Consider the following 25,156-nt stretch of genomic DNA (forward strand, 5'->3'; position numbering starts at 1 on the left):
TCCTAAAATCGGAGAAGGGGGTGAGGAACATAAGGAGAAAACACTGATGACATGGTACAGAGATCTGTATGACACAACTCAAAACCACCTCATAGTGTCCTTAGAACAGAACTGCTGACTCTTGCCAAAGCCTGCAAAGGCATAAAACAGCCTCAGGTTATTTTGTATTAGCTGAGCCAACTTGGGAGGCAGAGGGGTCACCCCCTCCCCAATACATTTTCTTTAAGATAGAGCTCAAAAACCCTAAAAGGTTGCAGCATTCAAGAATAATTCCAACGAATGAAGAGCCTGGGGGCTTTCCTTGTCTACATACTCAGGGGTAAGGTTTATCTCTTTGTCAACAGAACATAATGTACTGCAATTTGCACAATAACAATATCAGCTCTTCCATTCACGGCCCAGCAAAGTGGTTTGGGGCAAGTGGGGTCTTCTTGGCCGGTTGGGGGTGGATGGGTGTTTACTTCTGTGAAATAAGCTGAGACCTGCCCATAGTTCCTCCTGATTAAAAGCAGCAGAATATTTATAATTTATCTCAAGAGGAACATTCTTAGATACTGAAAAATAGTAGCAGTTCAGATACGTAAATCTTATCACACTACTCGTAACTCGAAACGAGAACTGACAAGCTAAAAGGCAGCTACAGAACCTCATCACCTGCCTCGGAGGGGGGAATAATCAAAAAAAGACACCTGATCTTTTGAAAACTGCATGATCAAGATGCTTTTAAAGATAGAGACTATGTTAAGCCAAATACAGGAAAACCACTAGCACGATGAAGCGATACTCTTCTGTTCAAATTGACAGATGAGCCTTTCAAAGGTCTATCAATAGGAAGAGAAAGAATAAGATTTCACCCTCCATCAGCTTCAAAGGTCATAAGAAAGAAAAGTTTATCAGCAAAGTATATAGGAAGTTGTCTTAAATAACTGAAAATATTTATACTTTGAATGGCGTGAAGAGGAGGAAGACTGATTAGTATAATGAAATAGGTAAGGAAAGGAAGTGGAGAGAGAACAACTTCATTTCAGCTACTGCTCCTCTCTGGACCAAAGTGTAAATACTCCAGAATTCAGCCTATGGTGCAGCGAAGGAAATGCTGGCCCCAGAGCTCCTCAAGCCTCCCACATCGCTCCACATGCACTGACTGCTGTTTCAGCGGCGCCTGAAAAAGCAAACCCTCTACTGCACATGAAGTAACGGCAAACAACTTTTCCACTAACGCACACTAAGAGTATGCTATTTGTCTATAGGTCTTTCAGCAAGCTAAGTATTTTATAAACTCATTTTCTACATTTTTAAAAAAGAATAATTTTAGACATTTACGATTCTTACACCCTTCAGTTAACAGCTCTTTCTTTCTTGTGGTTGGGAACGTTAGAAGTTTTCACAGCTTAAGCTCCAACTGTACATATAACATTGGACGTATTTTGATTAGCTACAAAGTCTTCTTTCTGCAAAAAAAGCATGACAGGATACAACACCAAACAAACCAGAAAGGCCCATTTCACACTTCACCCTGTTTTGATGTGATGTTTTTTGGACAAATAATTGTGTGAAAGACCAGTTATACAGCACCACCAGGATACGGAGCCACTGAAAAGCAGATAAAGAGCTTTCCAAGGCCACTGTCTGCAACAGCAGAACTAAAAAAATTTACGAGGAATCTCGGAACTACTGAAATCATAACTTCTGCTACTGCAGCACTAAGGAACACTACACAACAATTCCAATAGGAAGTCGCCTATAATATGGTCTTATCTTTATTACCTTTATCTTCTGTTTGTTTTAAGCTCCTCAAAAAGGCTCTCTCTGATGCTACTGAGTTTTGTCTTACAAAAAACTAATCAAAAAGGCCACTTTTTTATATAAAAAAATTAGAAATACAGCTGTTACAAAGAATATATGAGGGGAGGAACAATTTTCACTTCTGTCATCAGCTAACTCTCTGCAAAAGCATCTCTGCTTTCTGACAGTAATGACATTAAAATTGATCATTCAAATTTAAATGATACACACACACACACAAAAAACCCCAAAAGACAAGGAAGAAAGACTCAAATCCCAAGGAATTCCAAAGAAATGGACTAATGGACTGTTTTTTAAAGCCCAACGTAATGCAAGAGGAAAACAAAATAAACCCACCTAATTTTGCTTGACATTTTTTTGAGTTTTCTTTGACCAAATTACAGCTATATTAGAGAAAGCGTTCCAGTTCAGATCCATTCTATTTCTTATTGATGTCGCAATAAATTTTAATTAAAAACAGTAACAAAAAGGAAAACATTAAATAGACAGTTTGAAATAAAAGCTAAGAAAGATACTAAATGGTTATATTTCCACCTTCTGGTGATGTTTAGGGAAAAAAGAACAAGCTATAGAAAAGAAGTAACAGTTGCACAATTGCTATAAATATAAAATATTATCAAATAAAGGAATATTCTGGTTTTGGGCTTAATTCACACACACCACCATACAAGTAAACATGACTTGCAAGCTAACACTGATCCTTCAAAGTTATCTTCATGCATTTATGTGCAGTATAGAAATTGTTACTTTCCAAACAGTCAAAACTGAAGAAGTAGTAACAAGACGATAGGCTATAAGAACTTGCTTAATGTCAGCACAGTTGATATCTGGAAAATTTACAAAGAACCAGTGAAAAAGATTCTTGCCTTTAGTTTTTGGGGAAATTTCTCTAGCTTAGTAATCTGCTTTAAGGCTTCTGGTCCTCCACCAAGTTCCAACATGGTTTCTTTAACAATTTGATTTAAACATTTAAAATAAAGAGGATTCTGTGGAGCTGAGTGATAACACTGCCAAGAAAAATCCAACTGGAAAAAGAACGTAATGATTTACTTGTGCAACACTTGCAGATAACCAGAACACCAGTTCAAAACCTGTCAGTGTTTATTACGTGCTATTACAGAAATTATACTGTTGTCCTTTCTTGAGTCTGAAAACCAAATATGCATAAACTTATGCTAAAAAAATTTGCTGTTAGTTTTCAATTATATCTATTTTAAAATAACTGCTTACAGGTCAACAGTTCCAATTACAGCCATTTCACATTTCACCTCACAAAGGGGAGGAGGAAAACTTCACTTCAAAGTAAACTCCTCCATTCTAAGTCCTACCATAGGATTTTAACATTGGTAGAAAAATCATGGGGCTCACAAGAAGGATGTTAAGAGTTACTCCTTTCCTGGCAAATTGTTCCTCATGTTTGTGAACTGTTGCCAAATCTAACACTGACAGAAGAAACACTTGAGAACTTCAGCATTTTTAGAAGTCTTTCCATGGTTTCAAATACGCTCTTTGAAACAAACAACATTTAACGTCCATCATATTATGTTCTCTTTCCCAGGTCACAAACACTCATAATTCTAAAAAACGTAAGTAGTAAATACCCTTGCACAGTACTATGTGAAGTTATTTTTTCTACTACAAATGCCAAGATTTAAAATAAAATAGAAGCCTAAATCTATTTAGACAACTAAGTGGTCAGAATGGAAAAAAAATGCTAGGCATCCACCCAATAGCTCCCACTGACAAAATATTCAGATTGAGATTTTCAGATAGCCTGTAGCACTAAACCACTTGGCAGCTCTCCTGCCACAGTTCTCTGTGTAAAGCCAGACTTAAATCAGGGAATGGAAGATTACCACAAATGGGGGATAAGCAGAAAAAACAGTCTACATAGTCTTTCATGCCCCTACCTAGACCTCTTAAAAGCCAGAACTCAGACCATCTGAAATAAACAAACCTCAGTTACAAGCAGCTAATTTTAGAAGTAAATTGAAAAAAAAAAAAAAATAAAGTGAAGTTTCCTTCTAAAGAAAGATCTACTGGAAAAGCCCACCACTGTGACTCTGAAAACACCGACCATCACTCAGTGCCACATCTATTAGCTGGGTTCTCCCTCCAGGTGTGAAATGAAAGGAAGACGGGTGGCACCCTTGAAAACCCTTTTCACTTTGAACTTCCTGATTCACAATACAAATCAATTTCAACCACTGCAGCCAGATAAGCTAAGAGAGCAAGCCTTGAACAAGGTCAAGCAGTTTTTGCTCCTGTCCTCCATTCATGAACACAGTTTAGTAAAAGTATGCGAACTGGAAAGGGCCAACCAAGCAACCTACTAGATCAGATGAGAGACAAACTGTCAGAGCTCCAAACTGGTAAGCCCACATATCCAAGCTGCTGTCAGACAGAACTATCAACCTGCAGAGGTTGGAAGAGATCTCTAGACGTTGCTCAGTCAATCCCCCTGACAACCAAAAAGGCAAACTCAAAGTTAGGTTAAGTTGCTCAGACTTTGTCCAGTAATACCTTGAACATGTCCAAGACTGGCAGTTCTGCAGCCTCTCCGTAACATGCCCCAGTACCTCACCATTGTAATTGTTTTTTTTCTAATCCAGTAAGAAATTACCTTGCTGTAACTTGTAAGCACTAATTTATCATCCTTTCAACATGCACTCCTGGGAAGGCTCTAGCTCCACCTTCCCCAAAACACCCACTGGGCGGCTGAAGACAACAAACAGATCATTCCTCAGCCCTCCCCAGGCTGAACATAAACATGCGTCGCATGGCTAAGCCACTGCATCAGTCTCTCTCCTGTAACAGCGGACCTGGACCCGGACGACTGTGCCTGCAGCCCACTGGCTATGATTTCCATTCTAATTCAGTGAGCCAAAATCAAGAAGTTTAGTCTTGATCCCATTACTCTCCCCAAGATGCAGACCAGAGCCAGCGCTCCCTGTAATCAAAGGACAAGGTTCCCCAAATAACTGATGTGACTAGTTTGGTCTTGGTCTCTTCTGGTTTGGTTTGGTTTTTGATAGGTTGGATTTCTGACAGATCAGGACAATGAAATTACCTAACCTGGTCACCACAATTGCTACATGGAATACACAAAAGGAGCCAAGTCGCTGAACCACCCATTATGTCACTGCCCTATCAGATAGGTGAGCAAATCCCCGAGTCTTACAGCAAAAGCAGTGCTGGAAACACACAGCTCATTCTCCATTTGCAAAGTTGTTAGCTCAAATAGCATGTTATTTTAGTGCCAAAATAATTTTGTTGCTTGCCACGGCAGATTAAGGGAGGTGTTTTATGAAGACCTATGCAAACATTTTGCAAGGTAAGCGTGTGTGGGCAGAAGCAGCACAATTCAGATAGGTTCACTGCTAACTCAGAGTGTAGCTGCTAACTCAGAGTGTAGCTGCTGCAGCCACGCTGTATTTCAGCTATGGCAGAAGTTGGGTGTCGGTGATAAAATTTCACTCACAGCTCAGCATCTATTATTTCACTCTGGATCTCAGCACAGGGGCTTTACCATCACAGTTCGACTGCTTGAAGATTCAACAAAAGCACGAGTACCTAATCAAAATACATTGTGTGTATTTATAGTCCTTTTGTCACTTCTAGGCACTTCATACATCATGATTTCAGCTTGAAAATGATGCAATTACCTGAACTGCACTGAAATCCATTACAAATGTACACATTTGAAAAGAAACAAAATGGTTTTTGTGTTTTTGTTGTTGTTGGGTTTTGTTTTTGTTTTTTTAAATATCAGTTACCTTCTTATATTCTTAACAGCAGCTGCATCCACTGCATACTGCCTTTTGGGAATAAACACATTTTTTAAGCAGCACTACATGCATTTTGAAGTACAGCATGGGATACAATGAGTCAAGAACACAGAAGAATTTGGCTACAGAATACATGAGGTGATCAAGTAATTTATTTTTACTATATATAGTTTTACTAAGAAAATGAGATACAGTGCCATGTATTTTCATTTTTGTTCTTAAGGTCAAGTTCTAGTCACTTTAGGGTAAAGTCAATCTTCCCATAAAGTTTATGTTCAGATTTTAAACCTGTGGAGCAGACAGAAATGAGGTGAAACTGGATTTCAAACGTTCAGGCTGAGGAGAAGAAAATTCTCCTACAGGTACATAAGACACTTCTGCCCAGAGGGGTAAAAGACACAAAGGACTCCCTGCAGTGAAACAAAAAGGATCAGTTTGATCCCTCTGGTTTAGGGTAGCTCAGGGATAAAGCAACACCAACTTCTAGAAGAATTTTCATCAGAACAAGATACCCTCTGTGACTGCTTCACGCTAACTAAAACAATTGCAGAACTTTGACACAGGACTCCCCATTTCAGTGGTTGATTGCTTTTATTTGGGGGAGGAGGGAGGAGAATAAAAGGAATTCCTTTAACAGGCGAGCTGCATTGCTAACCGCAACCAGGATCATTTTACCTCTTTGCCACACAGAGCTTACGTGCCATGAACAAAAATCCTATGACCTAACAGCTTCATATTATTTTACGAATAATACAACCCCAACCAATGGCTAGAGAAGATGTTTTTGTAATTGATTGCCTCTGCATGTTTCACGCACTTAACGTTCAGGATTCCTAATTTAGGCTCCAACAAATATGGTATTTCATGCCCTTACTGAGTCTCCCCAGGATCAAAGCTGTTAGCTCTTGAAGCAAAACTATAGTTATTACTTAGCTCATTTCTGTGATATCATACAAAAGAGAGAGAGAAAAAAAGTCAATAGCTACGGACACCTGACTAGCAGAATGATTTATAACCCGAATTAAAAGGTAGGGGGGAAACACGCCAATGTCCACAACACAACATGATTTCTTCCACCTGAACGTATTTATGCAGCCTCAGAGAGGTACCCAAGACACGTTAAGGACCCTACACGAGGAGCAGCCATAAGATGACATTGCAAACTGACATCTTTGCACAACTACCAGAAATATTCCACAGAATATCCTGATCCAAAGTCAAACTGAAACTTGAAATACACACTCAATTATATTATAAAAGGCCTTAATGATACTCTCCTGAAGTTTTCTGTAAATGGTGAAGGCTTTAAAAAGTGTGCAGTAAGTACACAGCCATTGTTCTGCCCAGATACAGCTGAGCGCTGCTGCAGTGCAAGTGTGAAATGAAAAAACCATATGATCCTTAAAAACATGACTTTAGATGGCTGGTTTTGTATCCATGGGGGGAGATGGGAAAACAAGGAAAATACACAAACTGACATCTCCATGAAAAAAGTACATATTTCCCTAGAATTTACATGACACTGTAAACGTTGACAGCAACTGAAACGATGAGAAGGACAGAAATCATTCACTTTCTACTAGAAGGTCAAGGGAGGTGATTCTGCCCTTCTGTTCTGCTCTCCTGAGACCACACCTGGAGTCAGTCCTGCGTTCAGTTCTGGAGTTTCCAACACAGGAAACACACAGACCTGTTGCAGCGAGTCCAGAGCAGGCCAGATCCCAGGGCTGGAGCAACTCCTATGTGAGGGCAGGCTAAGAGAGCTGGGCTTGTTCAGCCTGGAGAAGAGAAGGCTCTGGGGAGACCTCATAGTGACTTTCCAGTATGGCTCGAGGAAACCTAAGGAGGTGCCCTTGATCAGGGAGAGCAGGGATACGATGAGGGGTAATGGTTTTAAGCCGTAAGAGGGGAGATTTAGATGAGATATCAGGAAGAAATTGTTTCCTATGAGGGTGGTGAGGCAATGGCCCAGGTTGCCCAGGGAAGCTGTGGCTGTCCCATCCCTGGAGGTGTTCAAAGCCAGGTTGGATGGGGCTTTGAGCAATCTGATCCAGCGGGAGGTGTCCCTGCCTATGGCAGGGGGATTGGAACTGGAGGGGGTGTAAGGTTTCTGATCCCTACAAATCCCCCAGAAGGCCTTCTCTCCCCACCAGCCCTCGGGTCCCTGCGGGGAAGCGGGAGCGGGGCGGGGCGGGCGCTGGAATGCGGAGCCCGTAACCCGATCCCGCCCGGCGCTGCGATGGCCCCTGGGCGGGGACAGGCGGAGAAACGCGGGTCCGGGGGAAAAGGTTCTTGGGCAGCTCCACCCGCACGCAGCCAGCCAGGGCCTTCTTCCTTGGAATAGCTCTGTTCCATCCAAAAAGCCTTGTATCTCAGAACCAAAATATTCATGTACATCACACAATCACAGAATAGTTCGGGTTGGAAGGGACCTTAAAGCCCATCCAGTTCCAACCCCCCTGCCGTGGACAGGGACATCCCACTGGCTCAGGCTGCCCAAGGCCCCATCCAGCGTGGCCTTGAACACCTCCAGAGATGGGGCAGCCACAGCTTCCCTGGGCAACCTGTGGCAGCGCCTCACCACCCTCATGGTGAAGAAATTCTTTCTTTATGTCTAGTCTAAATCTGCCCCTCTCCAGTTTATACCCATTCCCCCTTGTCCTATCACCACAAGCCTTTGTAAATAGTCCCTCCCCAGCTTTCCTGTAGCCCCTTCAGGTACTGGAAGGCCTGAAGGTCCTATAAGGTCCTATAGGACACTATAAGGTCTCCTCAGAGCCTTCTCTTCTCCAGGCTGAACAAACCCAACTCTCTCAGCCTGTCCTCCTACGGAAGGTGCTCCAGCCCTCTGATCATCCTTGTAGCCTCCTCTGGACCTGTTCCAGCAGCTCCATATCCTTCTTGTGTTGAGGATTCCAGAAGTGGACACAATACTCCAGGTGAGGTCTCACAAGAGTGGAATAGAGGGGCAGAATCACCTCCCTTGACATGCTGGTCACACTTCTTTTGATGCAGCCCAGGACATGGTCAGCCTTCTGGGCTGCATGCATGCATTGCTGGCTATGTCAAGCTGCTCATCACCCAGCATCCCAAGCCCTTCTCTGCAGGGCTGCTCTCAATCGCATCAGCCCCCATCCTGTACTGAACCCAGTGATTGCCCCGACCCCGGTGTAGGACCTTGCAGTTGGCCTTGTTGAACCTCATGAGGTTCACACAGGCTCACTTCTCCAGCTTGTCCAGGTCCCTCTGGATGATCCTGTCCTTCCAGTGAGGCAGAATTTCATTCAGAACACCACCTCATAAACCCAAAAGGATAATTTTGTTATGAATTCATTCTGTTTTCCAAACCATACACATACAGTTTTATTTAGGATACAGCGACTGCAAGTGTTAGGTTTGAGGTTCAGTTACACACACAGAAATGGCACTAAATACAAGTCACCCCTCGAGATAATACATCCATTGTCTCCATCTGTTTTGTCTAAAAGATGGTGTTTCTGTAGCATGAAAAAAAACCTGTTGCAATTCAGAGTAACTGAGCAGCCTGCTGTAAACAGAGTACCCAACATTTTTACCATTCTGAACATACTGAAATTACTAAGATGCCATTATCCTACTAGGTAAGAGACAAAGAGTAGGAAAAAAAATTAAGTTATCAATCATTCTGGTAATAGCCCAGTGTAAGAACAGAGAGAGAATATCTTGAAAAACATTTTTCCACACTCGTAATGTTCCTCACTAAACACACTCCCAAACCTCTCTATCAGGAAGAGAAAAAAAGCCCTGAGGGTTATCTTGGGAGGGCACAAGTCTTTCGGGCACTGGGGTGATGCTGGAGATGACGCTAACTCTCTCTAGTACGGTTTTCAGAGGAGGTGGTCTATGCTTTTGCTGGCTTAACTAAATCTGACACTGCAAATCATTGTTAAGGGTGGCAATTCTTCCGCAACTCTGCCAGGAAGAGACCTTTGGCCAGTGTACGCGGTACCTGTGGAACCACTCCATGTGAAAAACATCTTGCTAAGAGAGGCTGCCAGACACTTGTAACTCTCATCATGTTTTGGGCCTTGATTTTTAAATATATTTACGAATTCAAGAACAGAAATTCAGAGCTGAGAGCTCTTTAGATACAGGATCCTTCAATCACAGTTTCTCCTGTATTGGTTCCCAACTACAAAATGGGAACGGAACGCTGAACTGAAGCAGTCAGAACCCAGCGAGGAAGGTCAAATGCCACTATCGTGGGGGCTTCTGTAAAACTTTAAATCTGGGAAAAAAAACCCTAGAGTAGTCAGGATTATTAAAATAATCACCTTTATCAATATCCTAATACATGTACAAAGAACGCTACTATGAACATTTCTTACCCCTGGTTACTGAAGGACAAGGATCAGAAGCACCACCAGCTGCCGACTTTACCCTTACATTCTAGGCAAAGTAAATGCAAGGTTGTAGGTTTTTGTCATGTATTAGATCAAAAATCCTACTCAGAAGCCTTTGTTATTTACAGAATATAGGCATTGTAAACAAATATTTTGATTTACTGCAAATATTTACCTACATTTTCTTGTTACTTTACAGAAGGCTAAATACTGTCGTTTTGCTTGTTGGCATCACATACAACATGTTTTTTATCTTTCAGATTTGGCAAAACTCTAAGTGTTTTAAATCTTTCCCTGAAACAACCTCTCTTATCTGTTACTCATCTACAGAATTTATTTCTGGATTATTTATTTCCAATTTAAAATTTGTATCAAATAACCAAAAGTTCAAAATAGGATCACAATTTCAAACTGACTGTATTTTCTGCTTCACTCAGCATTTCTATATTACCCTCAAGGAACCAGAAAACACTCCAAATACTATAACAAAACATCAGTTATTTTTCTTTTAAAATATATTTAATGATGCTTAGTCAGGTGGAATAAAATTTATTCAAATTGTTGGTTAGAAGTGGAAGAGCAAGTATGTTTACACATTAAAACTGAAGCTCAAAACACCATAATATGATTGCCTGACAGCTATTAAATGCTTGCTTCTGTCTCTTTCAGAAGGCCTCTAACAGTTCCACCCTTGACATCCTCCCTGTAGTTGTAACTTTGTTGTTGTTTTTAAGGTAAGCTTTTCCCTCAAATCCACAGGTTGTTTCTGTCTCAAGACGTAGTATTGGGATATTTCACACAAGCACTCTATAGAAGGAAAATTAAGACAGCCCTAAAAGTACAAAGTAATCCCAAAAGGCTTCAGCAGGGGTCAAACCCACAGCACTAAAAAATAAAAGAATGTATACAGATTTCACTGCAAATTCCCTGTTAACACACTGTTTTCCGAAAGAGGACATAGAAAACATGACTGTGGTGTTTTATGAGGACACTCACAAATGCCTTTAGTACCTCAATTCAGCACAAGTGCCATGCCAGCAAAGATTACAACCAGCCACTGAGGGTGGGGGGGGGAAACAATCCACTAGCAAAAATCCCAAACCAAACCTAATCCAATCAAAAAACCCAACAATCCTAAACTTGACATGGTCAATGCAAATTAATTATAACAAACGAAAGTAGCACCAGAAAATATACCTGCTTATAGCGATTTTATTTTCTCACTATCACAACCTTCTCTGAAAAATATAGACAACATACCACAGACAAATACTTAACATGGTGAAACTATGATTATTAGCATAAGAGACACAAAATAGATTAAATAAAGTACTGCTTTCAGAAAAGAGTACTGAAATGGAAAATCTGCTCTAACTTATTTTAATTACACTACTCTTGGGTGCAGGAGCAATACAGAGCCTGATAGCTGTCATTCTAAAGGAACTGTCCTTTTGAACACCCTACATTTCATACCAGAAATGTGGCTGTGAACATTATTGTTTCAGCAAGTGCCACTTTAGACACTGCTCTCTAACATAACTGTGCACAAGCAGTCCCTCTGAGCTGTAACTTGAACTCTCAATCTAGCCAAATGAAGCTATGCTTACGTGTTACTACTTTCGAAGTAGAGAAAGAACCTTCTGAAAGACAGATCAAAGTTATTGTTTTAAATAAAGATATTTTTAAAGTATAGTTTTAGAAACTTGCATCCTAAATCAAAATTCAAAGCTCAACAGTATTGGCCAATTTGCTTGCATGAAGGTTATTCCTTCATTCCTTCATTATTTCCTAATGCGCCTTCCAAAAGCATAAGTTCTGGGTAACAATGCTTCCTGCTGCAAAGAAAATTCAGTGCAGAAGAGCAGCACTTGGCAAATTCAGCATTTTCTAAACCAAGGAAATTTGCAATAAGCAGTTCATACAGATTCAGCTTCTGTTACAGTCAGTGGTGCAGTGTGGACTGCATACATACTAACACATAAACATGGGGCTGCCTCGGTACTTCTGTGACCTTGTCAGACATTTCAACACTGTATTTTTAGATTATTCTCTCATACCAACTGCACTGTTAAGATGGCATTTAATTCCATTATATCCATTGTCAAAAAGCTAGTCTTCTGCTTCAACTGCTGCAGTTCTTTAAAAAATAAATTTTAAAGGACTGGATATAATTCTTAAACATACTTCCCCACTCATAGCTATGAGACAGCTTCATGTAGCATACAAAAAGCAGCATCCACATGTCAGTTGCTGGATGTCACCTCACTTTAAGCTCGTTTTGACTGACTCTGTAAAACTCCTTGGGTTTGGGAACAGCACACACGCTGTTGTATCTGTCCCTGCTATATAAACCTTTTATTGTGCCTCCTCTGCGTTTAACTAAAGCGTAGGTTACATGAGGAAAGCAGAAGAAACTGATCCCTCTGCCCAGTCAGTGAGGCCAAACACACACCTATGGTATTTCTGGTTCCTATACTCCAAATGATTCTTTTTCCCAGTCTAACTGCCCCAGCTCTCTTCCTATACCTCGTATGATTTCACTCTCCCTGTTCTTTGCAACATATCCATTTCCCCACTCATACACACATTCCTCTAACCACAGTTCTCTTTCCCCTTCCCTCCCACGTCCTCTGGTGCCAAACAACATGCCTCACCGGCAGACAGTCCATGCATACTGACTTCCCCTTATCAGGCATAACAAGTTTAGGGAACACTTCTGATCATAACAACCCTCACCTCTGGGGACACTAACGCAGCTCAAGACCTTTGAAACTGAAACGTGACATCCACTCCATAATCTTACCAAACGTCTAATCTTCAAGCCTGCTGATACATGCAGCTCGTCTTTGAAGTTTTAGGTATGAGGAATTTGCCAAAATCCAAAACTTTACATAAATGAGACAGAAACCCTTGACAAAACTACAAAACAAAGGGCACAAATGCAAAAGGAGAAGAGCAAAGAATGCAGGGGTGGGAAGCTTCTGTTCAACTCATTTTTGCTTTGGGGAGGGAGGGATATACTCAGTATACATTAAGAAGTTAGATGGGGTCATTATTATTTAAGCTAACAGAAAAAATGGGTAACACTCCTGAATGGCAGCCTTACCCACAAGAAAACTACACTACAGCTAAGCTGTATCTGGAAGGGGCACTCATGTTCTGTACACCAACACAGGCGCTTGGTCTGCCCCCACAACTGCAGCTTAAAATGCAGCAAAAAGGGAAGCCTATTAAAGAAAAAAAGAAAGGTAATTGCCTTTCAGCCAGTGTAAATTCCTACAGCATCAGAGGAGTGCCAGTGCTGCTGTAAAGGAAAAGGCAAGGGCGCACATGGGTGGCGTTAACAGGGAGTAGAACTGGCCTTTCGAGTGCACCCGGCTCCTAGGCTTGCTTATCTGTAGCACAGAGCTGCCCTCTTCATCTGCTCGTTAGTTACTCATCTAGCAGATTTTCATTGCAGACATTAATTGAAGTCTACCTGGCTGCACTGCTCCACTCCTCAGGAAACTGTATTATCCGTCTTTCCACACTAAGCAAAATAAAGTGCCTGAACAAAACCTGCTCAAGATAAGGTAGACACTAAAACCATGTTACTTCATGTTTCACAGCAGTATCATTAAACTAAACCTAACCAACGTGCCCGTGAAGGCAGCTAGATGCCAGCACAATATGAAAAAAAAAAAAAGCTGTAGGCGTACAGACACTACTGAATGTAAGAGCAGAGGAGCTGATGTGCTGGGGGGGTGCGTGGGTGTGATAAAAGGCATACGGATTAGCCTACTGCACTGTAGCAGATGTCTAGCTGAGCACTTCATTTGTGACACCGCCTGCTAGCAGACCAGTTGGGAAAGAAGGAAGGAGAGTCTTCCCTTGCTCCATCCAGAAGCCTGTGTAGTTCCTGACCTACAGCTGGATACAAGTCACTGTGTTATTGCCATCAGTGGACACATTCTTCAACAAATCTATGTAATCGCAAACCTGCACAATACTTTCATCCCCAGCCACATATTCTGCTAGTGACACTTCAACAAAATTGTTTGCTGTGAGGAGGGAAAGAAACACCACATTTTACTGTGCTTCTGACCTGCCATTCCTTTAGACAGTGGAGAAAAAAAAATAGTGGTGAAAAATTATTCTTCATCAGTTTCTTAATTTCATTTAAGGTTTGATAGATTACCATCACATTGCCTTCTGTACTATTTTTCCTTCCCTGACTCAAGAAGCCCAAGTCTATTTAGTACTGCATCCCATTTGAACTGCTGGAGGAAGAAAAAACAAAACAGAATTCCTTCTGGTTTTAATGGCACTGTTGAAATTGTGTTAGTGTAACTACTTAACATGTACATCCATATGTAATTAACGTGTACAGATGCATAATCACATTCTTAAAAAACTTATAATTACTCTACAGAACCCTGCTTCAAAATTGACTAAAACTTACTTAAGACTCTGCTGATTGCAGGAAAGGAAGGGCTGCCCCTCCTCCCCCCTTACTCCTCATGGTCCCACAGTGAGCTGGAGCTGCTGAAAACCCAGGGGTATTTATGGGGTTAGTTTTCAGACAGATTAGCAAACAAATCCAACCTTCTACCTGGCCAATTACACAAATACAAAAGTGACAGTGGAAACACACAGCCAAAAGGAAAAGAGAGGGAAAAAGAAAAGAAGTTTTAAACACCCTCAGCAGATAGGTGCAATCTAAAGTTGGAGCTTCACACAGCAAAGACCTGTTTGAAAACTATCCAAGATCTCCCCACGTGTTAATACCCAATTTAGAACCTATTACTGGTTTTCCTCTGTCTGAATTAAATTACACTGCACTTACTGTACCTCATCTGATATTTTATCATCTAGGCATTCAGTACGGCTACAGCCAGTTCACAACACCTGTATCAGCTGCAAGTTTCACCGCCTCACCATGCATTCCCTGTTTCCACATCGTCTCCAAACACATGGAAGCAGGCCCTGTCACTTGCTTCCAGAAAGGCTGTTAGCACCCTGGGAGCCCAGAACCCATTAGGGCTTTCCAGCTGTGTCTCACCAGTTCCGAGCTGAATGCATCATCACCTTCCACAGCCTGCCTGCAACACTCTCCCTAACACAGCCCAGGAGGCTGCTGGCCTCCCTTAACGCAAGGGCAAGTTTTCTGGCTCATGTTCAAATTGTCCATTGTGACCTCCAGATTCTTTTCAGCAGTGACCCCTTTGCCATACTGCTAGTGACCGGTCTCCAGTTGGACTGCATGCTGCTGATTACTACTCTCCAAACCTGGCTGCTCATCCAATTTTCAGTCTGTCTCATTGTCCATTTGTCTAGACTGAACTTCCACCAGTTTGTTCATAAGTACGTTACAAGAGACACTGTCAAAAGCCTTAGGGAAACATCCACTCTTCTCCAGTCATTCACTGAGCTAGTCATTTCATCACAGAAGGTTATCGGGGACCCACCAAAATCACCTGTGCTGACCTGCTGCTAAATCCTGACTCGTGTGCTTTCAATGGACTCCTCATCCACCTGAAAGGCAGAGCTCCACACATTCCTGCAGCTCTCAACACCCTGCACTCCTTGCCTCCCAGCCTGTCCTTCCTCAAGAGCCTGCAGCCAGTCCTTGCAGCGCTCCAGCCGTCAGCCAGCCCACTGCACCTCTGATCTCAACAAGACCGCTGCCACGCAACTGCACACTCTGATTTCTCCCGTTTCTGCCCAGTCTGTTCCACAATGTACGGCAAACAGAGTCAAATCCAAACAAATAACTAACTTCTTCTGTGTGAAGGGAAACTTTGTATTGGCAGCCCTTTAATAGCTGGAAACCTCATTTCACACTGTGATGAAGTCACAGACGCTGGAGGGAAAATCAAAAGCGACAATGAAAGAATAACTACTTGCAGAAAGGAAATCTACGGATAGATATGGAAAGAGGTGTTATACAGTTATACAGAGAGACAGGAGAGAGACAGCTCTCTAGCTTCTACCCCCAGGTAAGAAACTCTGTTAACAGAAGAGGGTTCTGATGAAGGTTAAGTCCCACCCTCTGCCCTCCCTGCTGCACTCCATGGCTCAAGCCCAGCAAGCCTTCCTCACCACATCGCTGCTCCTCTGCCCATAGTCCTCGGTACCTCAGACCAGTCATTACCCTGCCCCAAGTCCGACATCTGCTCTTTCAGATCCTTGGGAGACTTTAACATCTGTTTTCTAACACTCAAGCTTCTCACTCAAAGTAACCTGAACAAGAATAATTTTACCTTCAGTTGTTCCAAGAACACACAGCAAAAAAAAAATCTTCCTGTAAACAATTACTTCCCAAGCCAGATACGCTTTTAAAACAATATTCAACATTTCTGAAAGCCATGACATTTATCATACATAACCTCAAACTTTAAAATTTTGGCTAGAATTCTTGGAAGCAAGAGTCACCTTGGTCGCTATCTTTTTGCAGAGCGAAAATCACCACAGACCCTTACACTAACCACATCACCATTTACATCAGCCCTTAAACCAACTCCTGCTCCAGCATATGTAAATCTCAGTACCAACAGGTAACTGATGAACACCAACATCATCCAAACAGTACAAAGAAGAAAAAAAACCGCAAAGGAAAATGTAAAAATACACATTTTTGTTAGTTGCTTAATAGCTTATAGAATCCTTTTCTAACTAAAATGGTTTAACATTTAAAGATACCACAGAAAAGCATGCCGTGGAAATATAATTCAGCATATTTAATGTGCATTACAGTCTCAACCAGCTCCTGGCTATTGGGGTGTTGGAAGAAGCCTCCACAGAGTGCTGTAATTCCACAGTTGCCTGTTGCAGACTGCCTTGCGCTTTCCTTGAGAGCAATACAGCTGCCCATCACTGGAAGCCAGTTTCTTTACTTGTAACTTTCTTTTTTCACTAGTGCAACCCCATTCCTTCAGTTTTATTTTGTTATTTTTCCTGTAATCTACCTCACCGCTGATGTTAAGTCAGCAGAAATTAAACTACTTGCAAAGAACCACTAAGAAAGAAAATAACAGAATTTCATTGCTGTGAACAACCATACATGCTACAGGCACTTAAGAGAAGCAAATTCTTACATCAGCTCAGCAACTCTTTTTCAGCAACCCTCCATTTCTATTCTCACCCATTCTAGGACTAGGACAGCGAGTATTACCCAGAAATGTAAATAATATACAACAGCATTTGAAACGTTGAGAAAAAGTTGACTAATGCCACTTCTGCAGCAGAACCTCTGGCTAAGGAATGCACAGCTGCCGAGCAGATGTATAATTTCAGCATTTAGATTCCATTATTCCAAGGGTGACTTTTTTTTTTTTTTTTGCTAGATATTCTATTTCCATCTGTCTTTTGACCTCCCTCAGTTTAGTCCCCTCCTTTCCGTTTAAGTTCATTACGCCAAAATAATTTTCTAAATTAGAAACATCTCTACATTTAAAAACTTGTGAATTTGAAGAGAGGTGGGGGAGTGAAACAGGGCCGGGGTGGAACAAAAACAGACAGTTCAACGGAGGCTCGTGTTTGAGTAAAAACTGCCCTGTCTGGGTCCGGTTTTATTTCACAGTTCCTGGTTTAACCCAAATTGGCAAGTCTCTCGCTGCATTCCTTCCATGAAATTTTAAGAGCAGGGAAATGAAGAATATCAGCTCTATAGGAATATTCCTACACTTCAGTCCACTCTAACTTCAGAGTAGGACAATGTTTCAGGTTTTGATTCTTTCTTTTTAGAGTCATACTAAATTACAGTTGTGAGATTAAAAAAAAACCCAAAAATTAACTCACCATGTACCAAAAGAGCTTTACGAAACAAATAAAGATTGGTGTAAACTAGTATCAGTGGCTGTCAACTGAAATCAATTCAATAAAGAAACAACTAAGGCAAAAGAAATTAAAAAAAATAAATTAAATGGAGTTAGCGTTGTTCAAACACATTTCTCTTCATTTAACTAAAGCAGAAGACTAGGTCATACAACACTGTTTGTCTTACATGCTGGCCTACCCTATAACTTTTAATGAAGACTTATCACTAGCAGGTTCACTGGTTAATTTCAGCAAATGTGACAGATCTTCTGCAAAACGTATCCAGCTTTTAATTTAAGCTCACAATAACAACTTGCCTGGGTAAGGAAGGGCAAATCTTCAATCCTAGTGAATGGCAGGCACTTCAGAATACTCCTGTGGCAAATTTTCAATAGCATATTTTCACAAAAAAAAAACATTCAATGGTTGTGAACTAGTAAATACAGAAGAAACTAGAAAAGCACATCAATACATAAACACTATAAAAGCGTTTTTTCTTTCTGGAAGATTTATTGTTTGCTTTCTTTCTGAAAAAGCAGACATCCAAAACAAGTCTGAAAAAATACTTCAAAGCAATACATAATAATGCCTAGCAAAATAACATGCCTAGCAAAAGTTCCCATATCCTCTATCATTAGGGATGTTTTCGCATAGCACTCAATACCACTACTCAATTTTGATCAATGCTAAAATATCTTCAATAACCTGGACAGTCCATGTTTTGGGTGCTGAGTGCAAGAGGAATGGCTGCACCTCATTAGCTGGCAGGGCCTTCCCCCGACAACTCCCAGTTGTCCCGACCAGCGTCTGACAACAGCAAGGCTTGTCCCTCAGCCAACACAGAAAAGGGTAGAGGAGGGTTTCTGAAATATTCTTCAAGGCATTCTGTAAAAGACTAATATATCTTCTGTGAAGGAGGATACGCAGCAAGCAGGAGCACGTTTTACACAGCTTTCTGGTTTTCTTATTCACATTTCCTGCCATTGAGGTTCGCTCTGTCTTCTTCTGATAAGCCATTTTTCTTCTCATGCCAATCTCCAACTTCTTTCATTCCCAAGCATAAGGGACAAGGAGATACATAATTTCCTATTTCCAGCATCCATTCTTCCTGCTGAATGATTCCTCACCTTACCTGTTCATGCTTTCTTTTCAAACTCTCTATACCCCTGCATAACAACACGGGACAGTGGCCATGCCTCTGCCGCACCACTGCGCTGTGGATTTCCTACTGAACAAAGAACTGGAAAAGGAATGATTAATTTGGAAAACCATACTCGTGCCTGTTCATCCCTTCTACATCTCTGAAATTCCGATTCTGAGCACATAATATACTCATTTGCGCAACAGATCTTTCATGAGCAGAATATTAATTCTTTGCAGAAGTGAAATCTCTTGACGACTTCAGTCCTGCAGAAGTCATTTGGTTTCTGCCCACTGATTTCCAGTCAGGTTCGGGATCAGGTTCTCACCGTGGAAGCACCAAGGCCTCTGAACACTTTTAGATCTTTTTTCAAACCAAGGAAGAGTTGTTAACACCATAAAGACATGAGACAGAAGGAAAAGCAAATTTAGATCATTTCAATAGCTGCCGTAGCGAAAGGGAAATCACTTCCATGAATCAGGTCTGTATCCGGGTACGTGTCTTCTGACAGTTCAATAGTTCTCTGACTTATCCCTGCTACATCTGCTTGTGTTTTTATGGGCCAAAACACAGCCAGAATCATAGTTTTCTCTTTAAGATGGTGAACTGATGGAATACAGACACAAAGCATTGCTAGTTGCTTCCACATTTTATGCTAATAATGTTGACTGAAGTCACTGTGGAAAGCAATTATCTGAGGAGACACTGAGAAAATTTAAGTGATTTCCAGTTTTTGTAAAAAGCATTGCTGCTGCTACAACATATGATGCAAATTAAGTGACAGTACTGTAGAGCTAAGTTAGTAATACTAATTTTTTTTCCTTTTTAATGCATAGCCAACTTGTCACATACTAAAATTACATTTAAACCTACTATATTTTGAGAAATCCTATTTTGAGGAAAAAATGAGCGTCGGAGCATTCAGCCAGGTATGTGCCCTACGAACAACTACGTCATAGATTTTGTCTAATCAGAACTTTAAAAAACATGTACAGTTCACACCCTTCATGCTACTCAGAATGCTCCCTTCCCTCCCGTGAGCACAACTACCAGTGAATTTTGTGCAGGGTGTGCTCAGCCTGGCTCGCAGGAAGAGCTCCATCAAGCCAGTGGCTTTCACAGTAACAATTTATGTCACTATAGAAATTCCGAGATGGCAACACACTGGAGCTTAGATAAGGCTTTGCCTTTGGTTCTCCTTCCATACATGTGATTCGTAACGTTATTGTCATTATCACAACCATGAGCTGGAGTTTATTTTCCTGCTTTAACGCTCATTTCAAATTTCATTAACCAGACTAACATAAAACCGAAAACCTAACTGAAATGCACAGAATCAAATGAAACAGGAAGGCAACTACAACAAACCCATTAGAACAATGGCAAGAAATAAAACTCTCTGGATTATAAATCCGGAACAGCATGACCATATTCTTCATACCATTTGTGTACAGCTGAAACAACAGGGTCATAACCAGAGACTCAAAAGTCCTGAGCAGATGTTTCTGGACTGAATCCCTTACAAAAATCACTATTCCATACATCTTCTCAAAAAGAGCATTCACAATGACAAAATGATGGTTTCTGTATAACGAAGACAAATGACAGGACTATTTGAACTTTTTGTCTAATTTCAAGGATCACCCATTCCAGTCTCCATATTATTTTTAAAGGAGACAATATAGTAGGTTAAATTTTATGGTTGTTTTCAGTTATATTTTTTTTTCAGAATAACTAAAAATACTTTGTGTCTGAGAATATTAAATCCTTGACAGACTCGACAGCAACTTTTAAGAGACTACAAGAAAACCTGGCAGCAATTCCTTGCTTTTCCTTTAGAGCACTAACAATTGTGGAAGGCACAGTAGACAGTGTCGTTAACTCAAGACCATCATCACCAGCGTGGTAGAGTGACAGCAGAGGGTTCTGCAGGTCTTGTCCAGGAAAGGAAAAAGTTGAACCACTATACCAGCAGCAGTCCAAGGAAAACTCTGCTGTGAGGCCACCAAGCACATCCACTCTGCGCCCAGCCCCATGTCCTGCATTTTGAGAATACTGACAACTGAAGCCAGGCTCCAAGTACTCCATCTGTGCCCACACACTGGGATGTGATATATCTTTTCATAGTGCATTTCTCGTGACATTTATTTACAGATGACATTAAGTTAAGTGAAGAAAATCTCAGTCACTGAAGATATATCCTCTTTTTAGTGAGGAACCAAGGAACAGCAGGCACTTTCCCATATATCCAGGTACTGTCTGGCCTCCTTTATCCATGAACACTTTTCAGCAATTTACTGCAGCTCCTTTACCTGCTCTTGGAAGGAGATACCGTCCTCCTCATAAAAACTACCACCACAGCGGTGAACAAAAGAAAGAAGAAGAGGTTGTAGTTTTCTTTGGTTTGTTTGCTTTAGAGGGCTTCGTGGGAGGTGGGTTTCTTTCTCTTGGAAAGCCTGGCTATACCAAAATTAATGTGAACACCAATATCTGTTCTTTGATCCCTTCTGGGAAGGGGTTGTACTCAGATCCTCCCATCTACATAGTTGTGCCCCATTTGGAAAGCTGCAGAGTTCTCAGTTACAGTGACTGACGCACAATTTAAGAGAGATTCCATTAACTAGCTCTGAATTAATATCACCATTTTTAAACCCCTTTTTTCTCTGTTAAGATATGAATATAGCCTGCACTGCATTGTCATTGTAGAGATGCAATTTAGTGAATATTTAGCAAGTCCTTCCTTAGATTTTTTTTTTACTATTTACATAGTCACAGAATCCATATACTGCTTCTTGGAGAATAAACAAAATATTACCATCATTCCTAATTTTAAACCCAAGACAAAATAGTAAGACAATACGTAATTATTTTTTTAAAAAAATCAATTTATCCATCAATTGCTTGCCTTTCAGGACTCTGGGAAGTAGGCAGAGTTATCTATTGCTTCTTCAAAATAATTTTCTCTTTGCAATGCATTACTCCGTGACATCTCATACAGCAGTAATGCTCATCCACAGCAAACACAAGCCCATTTTGAAAGAAGTCAGCAGACGCTTTTTACTGCACATCTAAGCAAGCATCATATTCAATTCCAAACGTGACCAAATTGTTAGCCCTGACTTGCAGTAGTTCAATAAATACACCAACTATTACAAAGTTGATCACTTTGGTTATATCACTTACACTTTAGATCTTCAGTTCCTGAATGCTGGTAATCCAGAAAAAAGCACACGTATCACTTACACACTCTACATAGTCAGCATTTTTAATTTTCATAACAAAGCACACCGTTCTCACCGCAAGGATCTTGTATGTTCTTGGTGCAAAGATCTGCTCTGCTCACTGCAGAGCAGTTTCAAAATCATTAGGATCTGGGTCCCATTCAGTGACTTTAAGAAACTCTATTTGCTAGCTACGTACTGTTTCGGTTAACATATATTTGACCAGTGAATTCCCAGTAACTTGCTATTGCAGGCTTGCAATATATCAACAGCTTTCTCCTCTAATTTGAACAGGGGCTGAACTAGGTAACAGCCAGAGGCCCCTTTCCAAACTAAACTACATCACAATTAAAAAAAAACCAAAAACCATTAAACGATTCGAATTCAGCTACATATCTTCACTGTCGCTGGAAGAGAGCAGCCAGTGGCACATCCTAAGGACTGGCAGCTGATTCTTGCAGCTGTGCAAGAAGATACTCCACAAGATTTCAGACCAGAATTCAAAGCCTACCATGTTGTTTGTCTCTATGTAAATATATGCAAAATCCACACACACTCACAGAACAAACAAAAACATGTGAATAACCTAAGAAGTTACAAAAGGAACAAAAGTACAAGAACAAAGGACTAACACATTGCCAGCAAGAATTTTATCCAGACGGCTACAAATGTCACAACATGGGGTATTTCTGGCTATGGACTCAGTAAAGTGCCTGAATATAAACTGCTCTCATGTAACTTTTTTATTCCAGGACTAGGTTCTACTGAAAAAGAGGCAACTTTTTTAACCCAGCGGAGTCTTCATCTACTAAAGGAGCTCCTCCATTCCTACAGATAACAGTTCTGAACAGTCCTTGGGACACTAACGTGATAAAAGAACTCAACAATAATTACCTATCCACAGAGAATAAAACACGTAAATGAGAACCACAACCAGTTTACATTGGGGAGAATCATCACACAACCTTTGACACAAAATGACGGGTGACTGCTGAATGGAAACCCACAACTCACCCCCATTCCCTGCTGCAAAATTCACTCTTAATTTTACAAGAAAACCCAGAGGGTGGATGATTGCTGGGTGCAATCAGCTATTCATGTTTTTAAACACTCTTCACTAGTTTTGTAGTCAGTTATGGAAACATGGCACTCAATCGATGCCCAACAGCACAATCTTCTCTGTGAAGGTGCGTGCGGTGATTTGGGTTTGCTGTTTCCCACAACTCACTCCCATTCCCTGCTGCTGATCTCACTCTCGACTTTACAAAAAAAAGAAACCCCAGAGAGTGGCCAATTGCGGGGTATAAACAGTTATTCCTGTTTTAAAACCCTGTTTAATAGATTTTGTATCAGTTATGGAAGCCATGTACTCAATGGGTACCCAACAGCACAATTTTTGCTGGGAAGGCGTGTGTCTGGTGATTTGGGTCGTTTCCCACAACTCACTCATTCCCTGCTGTTGGATTCGCTCTTGATTTTATAAAAAGAAAACCAAGAAGGTGGCTGATTGTGGGGTGAAAACAGCCAGTAATGTTTTCAAACCCTTTTCACTAGATTTCACAGTTGAGTTGTGAGAACATGGTACTCAATCGGTGCCCAACAGCATGGATCTGCACTGCCAAGGTGTGTGGGGCGATTTGGGTTTGTTGTTTCCCACAACTCATTCCCAAATTCCTGCTGCTGGATTCACTCTGAATTCCACAAAAAAAGAAACCTGAGATTGTGTAAACACACCAGCCATTCCTGTTTCTAAACCCTCTTCAATAGATTTTGTATCTCTTCTGAGAACATCAAACTCAAGTGGTGTCCAACAGCACCGGCTTTTCACAGAATCACAAGGTTGGAAAGGACCCATTGGATCATCGAGTCCAACCATTCCTAACACTCCCTAAACCATGTCCCTAAGCACTTCATCCACCCGTTCCTTAAACACCTCCAGGGAAGGTGACTCGACCACCTCCCTGGGCAGCCTGTTCCTTTTGCTGCAAAGGTGGCACTTTGGGTTGTTTCCCACAACTTAACTCCCATTCCCTGCTGCGGGATTCACCCCGAATTCAACAAAAAGAAACCCCAAAGGGTGTGAGCAGCCAATGGCGTTTCTAAACCCTCTTCAACAGATTTTGTATCGGTTCTGAGAACACCGTACACAATTGGTACCCAACAGCACCGGCTTTTGCTGCGAAGGTAGTGGTTTGGGTCATTTCCCAACACTCACTCCCATTCCCTGCTGCTGGATTCACTCCGAATTCCACAAAAAAAAAAAAACCCAAAGGGTGTAAACAGCGATTGGTGTTTCTAAACCTTCTTCAAGAGATTTTGTATCCGTTCTGAGAACAACAAACTCAACGATACCCAACGCGCTGGCTTTTGCTGCGAAGGCGCTCGTTTGGGTCATTTCCCACAACTCACTCCCATTCCCTGCCACCAGATTCCCTCCGAATTCCACACTAAAGAACCCCAGAGGGGGTGAGCAGCCCCTGGTGCCTCCGAGCCCCCTCCGAGGGGTGAAGGGGCGCCCAGCAGCGCGGGGCGAAGCTGCAGCTCGTTGTTTGCTCAGCCGCCGCCTTCCCCCCGCGGCCTCCCCGCTCTACTCGCACCCTCCCCGCGGCGGGGAGTGAAGGAACGGGGGAAGGAGAAAAGGAGAACGCAACGCGGGACGCCGGGCGGGACCCCTGGGGCGGGCGGAGGGGAAACTCGGGCGGGGGGGGGGGAATGCGCGGAGGGAGACGGCGGAGGGAGACGGCGAGGTGCGGCGCTAGCCCCGACGGCGGAGGGAGACGGCGCCCGGCGCGGGGTGCGGAGGGAGACGGCGCGATGCGGCCCCGCACTCACCGACGCGGGAGGCTCCTCATCCTCGGCGGCGACGTGCGAAGCGAGGGATGGAGGGATGGGGGGACGACACCCCGCTTCTCGCCGATCCCCGACGGCTCCGGCGTTAGACAGGAGCGAAGACGGGTGCGTGTACGGGTGGAGGGCGGGACGGCTCGGCGCAGGCTCCGTCGCCCCAGCAGGCGCTCCCGC

General features: G+C 42.0%; 1 protein-coding gene across 1 annotated transcript in view; it reads right to left on the reverse strand.

The window, feature by feature from the left end:
* BMPR1A (bone morphogenetic protein receptor type 1A) overlaps window positions 1–25,156 on the reverse strand; it is an 87,846-nt gene extending 62,690 nt beyond the window's left edge. Inside the window, exon 1 of the mRNA XM_054071342.1 lies at window positions 24,968–25,156. The gene's annotated coding sequence lies outside the window, so the exon portion shown is untranslated. The remainder of the gene's footprint in view (window positions 1–24,967) is intronic.

The sequence above is a fragment of the Cuculus canorus genome, chromosome 7 (genome assembly GCF_017976375.1).
Source record: "Cuculus canorus isolate bCucCan1 chromosome 7, bCucCan1.pri, whole genome shotgun sequence".
NCBI lineage: Eukaryota > Metazoa > Chordata > Aves > Cuculiformes > Cuculidae > Cuculus > Cuculus canorus.